The sequence below is a fragment of the Arachis hypogaea genome, chromosome 9, assembly GCF_003086295.3.
Source record: "Arachis hypogaea cultivar Tifrunner chromosome 9, arahy.Tifrunner.gnm2.J5K5, whole genome shotgun sequence".
Classification (NCBI taxonomy): domain Eukaryota; kingdom Viridiplantae; phylum Streptophyta; class Magnoliopsida; order Fabales; family Fabaceae; genus Arachis; species Arachis hypogaea.
In genome coordinates, this window is record NC_092044.1 from 103,872,144 (window position 1) to 103,885,902 (window position 13,759).

General features: G+C 35.5%; 1 pseudogene; it reads left to right on the top strand.

Moving 5' to 3' along the window:
- The first annotated feature begins 5,502 nt into the window (after positions 1 to 5,502).
- On the top strand, positions 5,503 to 10,409 carry LOC112709402 (TMV resistance protein N-like; annotated as a pseudogene).
- The last annotated feature ends 3,350 nt before the right edge of the window (positions 10,410 to 13,759 follow it).

Below are 13,759 nucleotides of genomic sequence, written 5' to 3' on the forward strand. Positions count from 1 at the left end.
GGTTGTCCAAAATTTTAAAACCAAGAGTGCACTAATCGGACCCACCGATTTTTGGTTGTCCATATTTTTAAAACCAAAAGTGCACTAATCGGACCCACCGATTTCCGGTGGCAAATTTTATTTAAATCCGGGAGTGCAGCAATCGGACCCACCGATTTGTGATGCGGAAAAATTTTGAAATAATAGAACACGGTCGGTCCATTTAATTTTATTGTAAGTGCATACATAAACCCAAAAAAATAACAGAAACCCATTCTTCCTCTGCTCTCATTCTTCTCCTTCATTCTTGCAGAACAGATTTTAGTGAGATTGAGAGTAGTTAATTACGTATAGTGTTATGGATGATAGAGTTGTGTTGAAAATTTATTGTTACGGACAGATTTTATTACAAACATATGAGGGAGTTCAATTTGTGTGTGAAAATCCATTAGATATTGTTATTCCGTTCACATTGTCATTTGAGGAATTGAAATGTGTAATTTGTGAGAAGATAGATTCTCAAATATCTAGGAGAGTATCGAGTATTTTTTACAGGTATCCTTTATCTGTGTTTGGTATATTCGTTCAATTTCAGACCAAATACGTGACGGATGAAGCGAGTATACATGAAATGTTTTCAATGTATATGGAAAATCGCCACCAAATGTCGTGTATCGAGTTGTATATTGAGTTCGAGCAATCTAAAGTGAACCGTAATATTGAATTGGAAGATTATAATAGTGAAAATGAGGAGGAATTTGAAGGTAACTATGAGATCGTTGGTCCAAGTGAAGACGAAGATGAAGCTGACGGCGCTATGAATGTAGATGTGGCGGAAGTTGCAAATACACTAGCAAACCCACATCCATTTCAGGAGCCTTCTTTCATGCGGTCATTGGATTTGGAGGCTTTGCATGCACCGAAATTTTCCCAATATATGAATGCAGGTATGTAAAGAAAGATAGCTTTGTGATATTCTGAATTAGGAAAAGAATAAGGTCAGATGATTAGTATATGTGATATGTGGATAGTAATTTGTGACCAAAGCATTTGATTACTTTATTAGTTAATAGTTCTTTATTATGAATTATATTTAGTTGTTCCTTACATAGATAGAATAGCGGAAAAAAAAAGACTATTATGATCATACATGGTAATGAATGATTTATTACTGATTACATAATAAAGGATTTATTACTTATGATTTATGCAGCACTTCCTGTTGTGGCGGATGGTGAGTTCACGGTGGGGATGGAATTCAGTTCAAGGGAGGCAGTAATAAAGGCAATGACAGATTATACCATCCGTAGAGGTGTAGACTATCGAGTATATGAGTCGGAACCGACGACATTCTATGCCAAATGTACACAATATGGCAATGGTTGTGATTGGCTGATCAGGGTTACCAAAATGCAGAAGAAGTACTGTTGGGAGATAAGGAGGTACAATGGAAGTCACACTTGTACCAGGTCTACTATTTCTCAAGACCATTCAAAGCTGGATTTCAAGACAGTTGCAGAAGCAATTAAGCTGTTGGTAGAGGTTGACCCGTCTATAAAGGTGAAATCAGTCATTGCTGAAGTCCAGTGAAAGTTTAACTACACCATCAGTTATCACAAGGCTTGGTTAGCAAAGCAGAAGGCGGTGGAATCAATTTTCGGAGGTTGGGAAGCATCGTATGAAGCTTTGCCCATATGGTTTGAGGCCATGTGTCACAAGGAGCCATCAGCAGTGGTTCACTTTGAAACAATGCCTGCTTACCAGGGGGATGATTTGGTTCCTGATATACATGTACTACATAGAGTCTTCTGGAGTTATTACCCTTGTATAAGGGCCTTCAAACACTGCAAGCCAGTGATGTAGGTGGATGAGACTCATTTGTATGGAAAATACAAAGGTTGTTTATTAGTTGCAGTCTCACAAGATGGTAATAACAACATCATGCCTATTGCATTTGCCATAGTTGAGGGAGAGACTTCTGATGCATGGTACTTCTTCTAAGTAACTTGCGTCAACATGTGGTGACACGTGATAGTGTGGGACTTATCTCTGATTGACACGATTCTATTAGGTCAGCTATTGATCGGAGTAATGGGGCTTAGTCTCCTCCTAGAGCTTTTCATATGTTTTGTATCCGGCATATTGAGTCCAACATCTTGAGGAAGTTCAAGGCATCTTACTTGCAGAAGCTTATCGTCAACATTGGTAAGTTTGAATACAATGAACTTTGAATTTATTGTAAGTACGATTGAATAGAATGGTGTTCATAGTTGACTGAATGTTTTTCATAAGATACTCGAAGACGATCAGGGAGTACCAGATGCGCTATGAACGATTAAAAGAACGGTATGAGGCTTACACCAACTGGCTTGATTGGATCCCACGTGAGCAGTATGATTTGGCATTTGATGGTGGATACCGATGGGGTCATATGACCACCAATCTTGTGGAGTGCATCAACTCCGTCTTAAAGGGTGCATGCAATCTCCCGGTCACTGCGCTTGTTAAGGCTACATTTTATAGACTGAATGAGTTGTTCACTAGGAAAAGAGCCGAGGCTGAATCCCGAATTAATGCTGGACTTGTGTTCTCTGAGATGGTGACCTCCAAACTGCATGCAAATCAACGAGCATCGGCTAACATACAGGTTAGCTGTTTTGATAGAGAAAATGAAGTCTTTGAAGTACACGAGATGCCTAGTGGGGTTGAGTATGCAGTTGACCTAGAAATGGTAGCCGGATCCAAGCCCAAGTAAGCAACAGTGTCAGTGGACCATCCATCTCCTTGCAGTCGACATGAGTTGCCCTACACAATGATCTATACAAGTGTGCCAGGCATATCGAACCCCAACTAAACTGTATGATCCCACCGAAGTTACGGAGCAAAGGCAAAAATTTCCAATGCACCGCTGCACCCGACTTATCTCCAAACAGAATTGTCCCGAACAACAACGTTATGTGACACTTTACATACATCTGAATGTGAACATCATCATTCAACACTATATGATCTTTCAAACCCCTAAACCACATTAATTTTATAAAGCTCCCTCTACAGTCCGTCTTCCTCGATTCAACTCCAAATTGGTGCAAGCACTCGGCCTCCAATGCCTCAAAACTACTCATGGTTGGTCTTGTAACCGGAAGACCATTTGTCGGCAGACCGAGAATTATCGCCACATCCTCCAAGGTCACGGCACACTCACCAACCGAAAAATGAAATGTGTGAGTCTCAGGCCGCCATCTCTCAATCAGAGCATTAATCATTGCTGACTGACATTGGATAACTACAATTTGGGAAACATAATAAAATCCAGTCTCACGTAAGTGTGACTCAACAATTTGGTTGTATGGATCCGACGGCTTTAAATGATCACATATCAACATCCATGAACCCTACAATATCACATTTCCGTTAAAAGTACCAATATAATATAACTATATTATCAAAAACACAATTATCCTTACATGTGGGCTGCACACGGATCGGATCGGATCGGATATAGCCTAAAATTCTATCCGATCTACACTGCACTCATCGGATCGGATAGGATATGATATCCACATTTTTTTAGGCTAGATCCGATCCGATTCGCAAATTTGCGGATCGGATCGGATCAGATATCGAGTATATCCGCATAATTCAAAAAAACTATTTTAAGATTTTGTTTGACTGTTTTTACAAAAAAATATCCAGAAAATTCATTTTTTATTTGTTTAAGCCTATTTACTCCTAAAATATTATCAATAATAGTTCTCTTGAATAACAAAAATAAAATAATAACACATGATTTAAGTTTAATTATTCTAAGTTAAAATACAACATAAAAAATTAAAACTAAAATATCATAAAATTAATAAAATAACACACTAAAATTCATATCACATTAGGGTTTACTTTCTTAAACTATGCTATTTATATGTGATGTGCGGATATGCAGATTTGCGGATTGAATCCACGGATATCACTGTCGAATCCGCAATCCAATTCTACCATAGTGCGGATCGGATAATATCCACAAAATTCGGATCGGATTCGGATAATTACTGCGGATATGCGGATATTATCCGATCCATGTGCAGCCCTATACATGTCCATTATAACTAATTACTAGCATAATTGTATTTCAAACATACACAGTAAATCTGTTATACAAAAATCCTCCAATCATATTCATTACCTTATAACAAAAATTAATTAACCTTAAGTAACTAACCAGAATAATTTCACGACTGATAAATTATTTATTCGTAGAACAAATATTTTTTTTCTTTCATCCTCTATTATTATTATTATTATTATTATTATTATTATTATTATTATTATTATTATTATTATTATTATTATTATTATTATTATTCATAAAACAACATACTAATTTTCCAATTTAGGTTTAGTTATTAACTTATTACTAATTTATTGTCTAAATTTTACTAAATTATATTAAATTCAACTATTAATGATCATAAATAATTTATTAAATTTATGTTATTAATCATAATAATTTATTAAACTCAATTACTAACTAATACTAATCTCATTCTTCTTTCATTCACATCCATCCATCCCTTCGTTCATTCGTTCGTTCATTCATTCATTCATTCTTTCTCTCTTTCTTTCTTTCTTTCTTTTTATTTCATTTCATTAACCAATAATCATAAAAAACCCCAAATCAACGGTACCATATCATACATACATACATGACAAATCCCTACTTTAATCTTCATTTCTAACCACCTAACAGTAAAATCATACACACATATATGATTAATCTCTACTTAGTGCCATTATAATATATATTACTAATCAAATCTAATATTATCACTATTATTATTATTAAATCAAATTATTAAAAAATAAAAATTTACATAATTAGAATGCCGAAGATAATTAGTCATATAAAGCTCTGGTTGATTTACTTCTTTGATTTTTAGTCTTCTTGTCATTGTTTTTCAATTTTTACCGAAATTTGTTGTGGTCCAACAATGGTGAATAATGGGCAGAGTTGTGGGATTGGGGAGAATGAAGAGAGTATGAGATTAAAAGAGATGTATGCTGGGAGGGGGCACTTGTATTTGCTGAGAGTGCAACGAAGCCAACCAAGGTCGCCACCTGCATGCGTGCCACGTGGGAGGAGTGCACTAATTGGACCCACCGATTTTTGCACCGTTTGATTTGTGAAATCGGATCGTCTGATTTTTGTGCTACCGATCGATCCGTTCGATTACTTCTACGCAGCCATTACAGATACACTATAACCCCATATCCAAGCTATACACCATCATTCCCTCCATAGCAAAATTAAAAAACTCCAGATTTACATGTTTAAAAAAAATCACAAAACTAACGGTAGGATTTGTTTTCTTCACGGAGAAAATCACATCAAGTCTCCATATTACTCGAAAATATCGTTGGAAGTCCAACACCAAAATTAAAAACGGTACCCTACCATCCAACTCACTTATAACAAGTCCACAATTGTGTTTTCCATATTTCCAGTATGAGTATATGACACATCTAAGTTACGGAACCAAATAAGCAACTATTGATCGGCTCAACCTTGGTGCAGCTACACCAAAACCCAGCCTTACACTAACTCTAAGTCTCTAACAAACTCTGGTGCACTTTCTCTTATCCATTCTTTAGTCTCGTCTCTTGTGTGCACTGCACATAGATCCAGTTGTTGAATATTGTAACATATGGCATCCACCTCTTATTCTACTTCAATGATCCCACCACAAAGATTATACACCTATCACGTGTTCTTGAGTTTCAAAGGAGAGGACACTCGCACTGGATTCACTAGCCACCTCTACGCCGCCCTAAACAGGAACGGAATCACAACCTACATCGATGACAATAACCTTCGCAAAGGCGATCTTATTTCAGATGAACTCCTCAGAGCAATTGAAGAGTCTGTGTTTGCAGTCATAGTCCTCTCACCCAACTACACTTCCTACACATGGTGCTTGGATGAGCTCTGCAAGATCCTTCACTGCAACAACGACCTGCCCCAACACATCGTGACGGTGTTCTACGATGTGGATCCTTCTGATGTGAGGCACCAGAAAGGAACCTTCCAATATGCTTTCAGGAAATACCAGCACAGATTCGGAGAAGAGAGTGAGAATGTTAAAAGATGGAGACACGCTTTAACACAAGTTGCTGCTTATTCTGGTTGGCACACCAAAAATCAGTAAGCTAGAAAATTCTTCACTTCTTGTTTTGTTGTTGCAATCAAATTATTATGTGCTATACATGTTCCAAGTTTTTGTTTGTGATGTGAAAATTCTCTCTACCGAATAGTCATAATTAAATACTAATTTTTGTGTGGGAAAAAAGTTTTATTATCTATTGGAGAAACTTTGATGGTTTAGATAAATTATTCTTTAATGGAAATTCTTGGAGTCAGCTATTTTTACCCCAATACTTCAATACTGTTTTTTATACTAAGTTTTTTCATATAAAAGATATTCGAGTGATGCACATATGAACTAAAAGGTTTTGTGTACGAATATTTTGAGTCAATATATAACCAACAAATTTATTTTAGCAAACATGGTATTTACTTTTTCCTTGATCATCTTTTTTGCTTATTTTTTATTCAAATTATTGACTACAAGTTGGTTTCTCTTTTTTTTTCTCTAAAGGTTTGATAACAAGTTTGAATTTAAGGATTTGAGAACATAACATAAAAGTTTAATATAACGTTTAATTGACGTTGTTTAAGGAAATAAAATATAAAGCATTAAAAGTGTGTAACAATATAACGTACATAGAATTACGATGATATTTTCAAGAAATAATTTAAGAAAAATTCTAGGGGGCAGCAACTTTCGTGTTTTTTAGCCAGCACTTAACCATCAAAACAAAAGTGAATGATCTCCCACCATTAGATATAATCTCACACCATTAAAAATACTATTGATGGCCAATTGATGGTTACAAAATACCAAAATTGTTGCCCCCTAGCATTCCTCATAATTTAATTTAAGCATTGCTTTCAACTGCATTTTTCGAGAGTAAAACTCGGGGAATTTTGGATAATAAGGTGAAGCTCAGTTTGGCAATATGAGCTGAGAACAACACTACTTGCAAGTAATTGGGCTCGTGAAAACTTCTTTGTAGTTTGCATTGTTTATCTTTCTCTTGCTATAAATAAAAAGTTGTTGCTTTATTTTGGTTCTGTATCTTGCTAGACTTACAAAGAAATATCTTTCCCTGAATAGGAATGAGGCAGCACTTGTGGAAAGAATTTCTAAATATATACATGAAATATTGATTCCAAAGTTGCCATCTTCAATGAAGAATCTTGTGGGGATTGATTCAAGAGTGAACCAAGTGATTAGTCAAATAGGCCTTGGATTGAATGATGTTCGCTATATAGGCATATAGGGAATGGGTGGGATAGGTAAGACAACTATTGCTAGAGCGGTCTTTGAAACCATTCGAAGTAGATTTGAAGTTACTTGCTTTCTTGCCGACATAAGGGATCAATGTGAGAAAAAAGATATTGTTCACATGCAAAAACAACTTCTTGACCAAATGAATATTAGTTCAACTGCTGTTTATAGTGAGTATGATGGACGTACAATAATTCAAAACTCTCTACATCACAAAAAGGTTCTTCTTGTTCTTGATGATGTAAATCATGAAAAGCAATTAGAGAATTTGGATGGGGAGCAAGATTGGTTTGGTCCTGGAAGCAGAATAATAATCACAACTAGAGATATACATCTGCTAATGGAACAATAGGTGCATGAAACTTATAAGGTTGAAGGGTTACTAGAAAGTGAAGCCTTTAACTTCTTCTGTTTAAAAGCTTTTAAACTACCAAAACCTACAGAAGGGTTTTTGGATTTGTCCAAAGAAGTGGTTAAATACAGTTGTGGTCTTCCATTGGCACTTAAACTACTGGGTTCCCATCTTTATGGTAGATCCATTAAGGTTTGGCACAGTGCTATTGAAAAAATAAAAAAATCTTCACATTCTGAAATTATTGATGTACTGAAAATAAGCTATGATGGTTTAGGTTCTAAGGAAAAAGGACATTTTTCTAGAAATTGCTTGTTTCTTTAAAGGACATGAGAAAGATTATGTAACAAAGATATTAGAAGGATGTGGTCATGATGCTGAAATTGGTATTGATATTTTGATTAGTAGATCATTGATCACATTAGGGAAGAATATCTTTGGGGAGTTTGCAGTGGGGATGCATGATTTGCTTGAAGAAATGGGAACATTTATTGAAATTCAAGAGTCTCCAGATAATTGTAGCAAGCGTAGCAAGTTGTGGTGTGAAGATGATATCGATCTTGTACTCAAACAACACAAAGTAAGTGCTGGTTTCTTCCACAATTAAAAAATTTATGGAATTAAGACAAGAATTTGGTAACTGTTTTCATTGGTTTTTTGTATAGGAAAGTAAAACAACACATAGCATCGTTCTACATGGTATGGAACTTTATAAGACTGCGGTGCGTTGGAGAGATTTATCTTTCTCAAATATATGCCAGCTAAAGCTCCTCATTTTAGATGATGTGAAAGCTCCCATTCTAAACAATATTCTAAGTTCCTTAAGAGTTTTGCAATGGAGAGGTTGTCCAATGGAAACTATGCCCCTTACGGATCAATACTATGAACTTGTTGAAATTGATTTGTGTCGGAGCAGCATTGTAATTCCATGGAATGGAAAAAAGGTAGAGTTTTTCGTCAAGAGCTCTATCAAATGATATTACATGAACATTTACAATAAAAATAGTAATTCTCTGATATTCTTTGCATTGTTCAGCTTCTAGAAAAGTTAAAGTACTTAAATTTGTCATGGTGCTCCAATCTGAAGTAAACTCCGGATCTTTCTGGGACTCCCAATCTACAATCACTTGATCTTAAGGCTTGTGCAAAGCTGAATGATATTCACCCATCTCTCCTACACCACAAGGGCATTGTTATATTGAACTTACAGAGTTGTAACAATCTGGAAATACTTGGAGATAAAATGGAGATGAGTTCACTCAATAAACTAGATCTATTGTTGTGCGACAGTTTGAGAAAGCTCCCAGAATTTGGGAAGTGCATGAAACAGTTATCGATTCTTAATTTGGGTGGTACAGAGATAGAAGAGCTACCCACAATGCTAGGGAATTTGGTTGGCTTGTCTGAGTTGGGCATAAATGGATATAGCGAGCATAGAAGTGTTCCAAATATTGTTGGAGTTTTATGTTCTATGTCTCGTCTAACCTCTTTGAGCAGTCTGAAATTATGGGGATGTTTTCCCGCAGAGTCAGCCCTTTACTACAATCTCGGCCGCTTATCGTCGTTGACGTATTTGGATTTATCGTGGAATCGATTTGCAAGGGTTCCATTAAGTATCCATGAACTTCCCCGGCTTACACGTCTGCAGCTATATCTTTGCCATAAACTGGAGGTTTTGCCAGAGCTTCCATCAAGTCTGAGAGAACTAGACGCATCATCTTGTACATCACTAGATGCATCTTATGTCAATGATGTTATACCAAAGATGTGTCATATCTTTGTAGAATCAGCTAGACAAGATTGTGAAGACGTCTTTCAAGTGTTGATCCCAAAGGAGGAAATTCTGGCATGGTTTGACCATCAGGAACAAGGTAATGCTGTATCAGTCCCATTCCTACATAATTGTCCTTCAACTGAAACCATCGCACTTGCTCTCTGCTTCCTATTACATGGTCCAACACGTGATAGACTACGGCCTTTAGTAATCTGCAACGGTCAAGAATTCATCAACCGAAGTTTATTTCAAGTGTTTCTCACTAGAGTTTCTCCACATTTGTTTATTGTCTACTTGACTGGTTACTGTTTTAGTAGCCTATTATGCCAAGAGAATCTCTTCCAAATGTTATTTCCCAGTAATCCCGATTATAATATCCTAGTACAAAGATCTGGAGCACGTTGGGTGTGTAAGCAAGACATTCAAGATTTCAAGAGAAGAAAAATCTGAAACAGAAAAAAACAACTTTTGAACTGCACATGGGCATCATCTTACATTGTCCTCCTTCTCAGAGGAAGAGGAAGTGCCTGCTGATATAGCATAGGACACTATTCTTCTTTATTTGGCATTTCGCAGAAGCTCTGACCCACCTGAACACCTATCTTCCCTTTGCATCCCAACAACACTTCTTTTGTAAGGTGAGTATTTGGAGGTTGCATTTGGGTTCATCCGTGATGGCTTTCCTTTTTTTTTAGTTTGAATATTATGGGACAAATGTATAAAGTGGGTATGATGTGTAATTTATTGAGGTTATAGTGATTTTTAAATAATGGGTTGGAGACTTGGAGGGAAACACTTGAGCTTGACAATGCTTTGAATGTTTCGTTGCTGCCGCATAGCATGAGATTTGCAAGCATAACTAGAAACATTCAGATTCACGTTCATTATAGAGGGAAGGAGAAAATCTACAGGTCATGGATTGGGGAGTACCAATGTCAACTTAGTTGCAATTCTTGTAAGTTTCCAAGCTGTGTTTATTATGATTAGGTTATGTTTCTTTATTTCTATCTGCTTTAGAATTTTGACTACTACTGTTTGATTAGCAGCTCATTTTTTTTAACCACACATTTTTTATTATGTGCATTTTGAATTTTGAGGTCGATAATAGAATATAGGTTACAATCTTTGGAAGACACATGATGTAAATGAAATGAAGCTATCACCAATATATGGCATTGATATTATCTGATTGCCAATAAAGTTATTGAATTATTTATCATGCTTAATTCAATGTTTCATCATATTTATGTTTTGTTTTTTTTTTATAAAATATCTTAATCTTCAATTTCGTCTATTTTGTTCTATTCTTTTAACATACTAGGTTATACCTAATAAAACAAGTGTATTAACCCGTGTCATGCACGTGATAAGACTGAAATTATAATTTTAAATTATTTTGTTAAGATTGATGGTTTTAGTGGCTAAGAGAAGGGGGTTGAATCTTAGCCCCCTTTTTGCTTGATTACACTTTCTCGTCTTTGAGGAGACTTTTCTGTTTTTGTCTCGTCCCTAGCTACGAGACTTTTTATTTTTGTCTCGTCAGTTGGCACGAGATATTTTTGGTTTTATCTCCTGAGCAGTAGAAACAGAAATGGAGTAGTAAGAAAAGAAGATTACACCCAGATATATCCTGGTTCAGCTGCTAAGTGCAATGCAGCCTACATCCAGTCTCCATCATAACTATGATGGAATTTCACTATAATCATCCTGATTACAAACTGTAAAGTGCTAACTCAACTTACAAAGGGATTCCCACAGAATCATGAAACACAACATAGATGAACAAAGGAACTCTAAGACATCTATGGCTTTTTCTTTTAATTTTGCACTCTCTGCTTTTTTCTGCTCTATGGCTTTTTCATACAAACCTCACTATTTATCTTTTTCCATGAGACTCAAGACATGACAAAATTAAACAGAAAAATACTAAACAGAATACATTGAAGAAGAAAAAACTGTTAGCTCAGGTAGTTCTGAGAACCCTGTGCCTTGCACTCTCACACTTTCTTCTTTGAATCAAACTGTGACTGTTCACCCCTTTTATAGAGAAGAGAAGCCTTCACAGTTGAAATAAAACCAAGCTTAACTTCTTTTCCTTCAAAACAGAGCTTGTTCGGCCACAGAGAGAGAAGAGGTAGCTCATGCAAAACCCAACATGCAAATACCTCTAGTTCTTCTTTGGTCATCACTCTTCATCAATCCGAGCGCTCCATCCTTGGCTTGCTCTCCAAGATGGATTTCTGGCCCGTTATGCTTTATGATGATGATGGCTTCATCTGCTCCAATCTCTGCCTCTTCCATCACTTCGCCACTCTAGCTACTTTCTGTGGTGGTTGAGCAGAATCAAAGACAAGCCATGCCTCCAAAGATCTCTTCCTTGCTGGCCAAATCTCCTACTTTCTTTTTGGGTATGAGGAGCTCGAGATTACCTCACCAAATCTTACTATTTTTTGTGAAAATCTCAGCCACAACATACTTTTATTTTGTTATGTTTTCTTGCCATCATCATGATAATCTTGAGACGTGCTCTATCTCCTTTTCGGTGAGTAGGTGTGGCTTCCATGGCTTCCATTATTTTCTGGTTAATGACCGAAAAAGAGTGAGAGAGAGATGAGAGAGAAGAAAGGGCTAGAACAAAAGCAACTAAATGAATCATATTAATTGAAGTGAGATTGCTTTTACTTCCCTTGTAGAATAGCGTGAAGCAATGATGCCTTCAATCAAATTAATGTCAAATTCTCTCTCATGTTTCCAATGCATGTAATAACTTCATTTTAACAAAATTTGAATTCCACTAGAGGTGGATTCCGTTGGAAGCTAGAAGCAATACATTTGCTTTCTCTTCAACTTGGTTTCAGACCAAGTTTGGAAACATTCATCAAAATTAAGATTGGGCTAGGTAGCAACATCTTTTAATCTGGCCCAATAATAACATTTGCTTTCCTGATGAAATTTTGGATCATGCATTGAGCAAGTAGGAAAGCATATTCAACTTGGGCTTATAATAATAATGGATCAATTTGGCCCAAATAATAAAACTTTTTTTAGCCAACAATCATATAACGGGAATTACATAGGGCTAAATTTTAATTTATTGGGCTTGAGATCTCTCTTTTTATTTCGGCCCAAATAAAACCTGCAACACAAAATTATTAATTAATATATGTTAAATGAGAATCAAATTAATAATTTTGTAATTAACTATTTTAATAATGTTTAGTCATTACAAATATTAATTTAGAGTTTTCCAAACTCATCAATCTCCCCCTTGATGACAAACATTATTAAAAATTGAAATGGAAAGAAATTAAAGGTTAGAGTATAGGATACTCCCTTTGAATGTTTTGAATTTCTCCCCCTTTCAAATTGTCACAAGGCTCCCCCTTAATATATGTTATTTTTACCAAGGGAAGCTTTATACATGTAACAATTTAATCAAGCTTCAAGTAACAATGTTATTTAGCATATTCATTCCATGATGCTAAATGCTTGATTTATGAGCAGATTTGAATGATATACAAAACTTATTTGCTATCACAAATTTAATTTTCTGCTAAAACATACCATAATCAATCAAAATCTTTTTGGTAGAAGTCTTGCTTTTCAAAAGTATTTTTCAATAAATCAGAGCAATCTTGGTAGGAAAAATATTTTTCAATCATGATTTAATCTTTCCAAACACAGCAACTTTCATCATTAAGAACTGCCAAAAATAAATCCATAAATCATTTTACCAAGGTAAGTAGTAAACACATTTTACCAAGATAAACATCAAATAATGGCAGCCATCAAGATAAACCGAATGCATTCTCATTACCAAGGTAAGTAGTAAACACATTTTACCAAGATAAACATCAAATAATGGCAGCAATCAAGATAAACCGAATGCATTCTCAATCAACATAAGCCAAATGTATTGTTTAATCATCAATAGAGGTGATAATGAATTTTCACAAAATGAAAATTTCATCCCCTGTTCCAATTTCAATTTTTTTAACCTTATTCTCCCCCTTTTGTCATCAAAGGGGCACCTGCAATCAAAATTTTGTCATAGAAAACAAGATATGCAAGATATAACCAAACAAAACAGAATATCACAGAGTATCTCAGAGTTATAGCGGTATCTTAACACAAAACAGAGAAACAGATTGAGCCTATTTACGTCAATATCTTAAACTTAAACAAAAATTTAATCATCAGATAAATGCAGATCAGATTCTCCTGCATCTTCTTCATCATCAAATCCCAAAT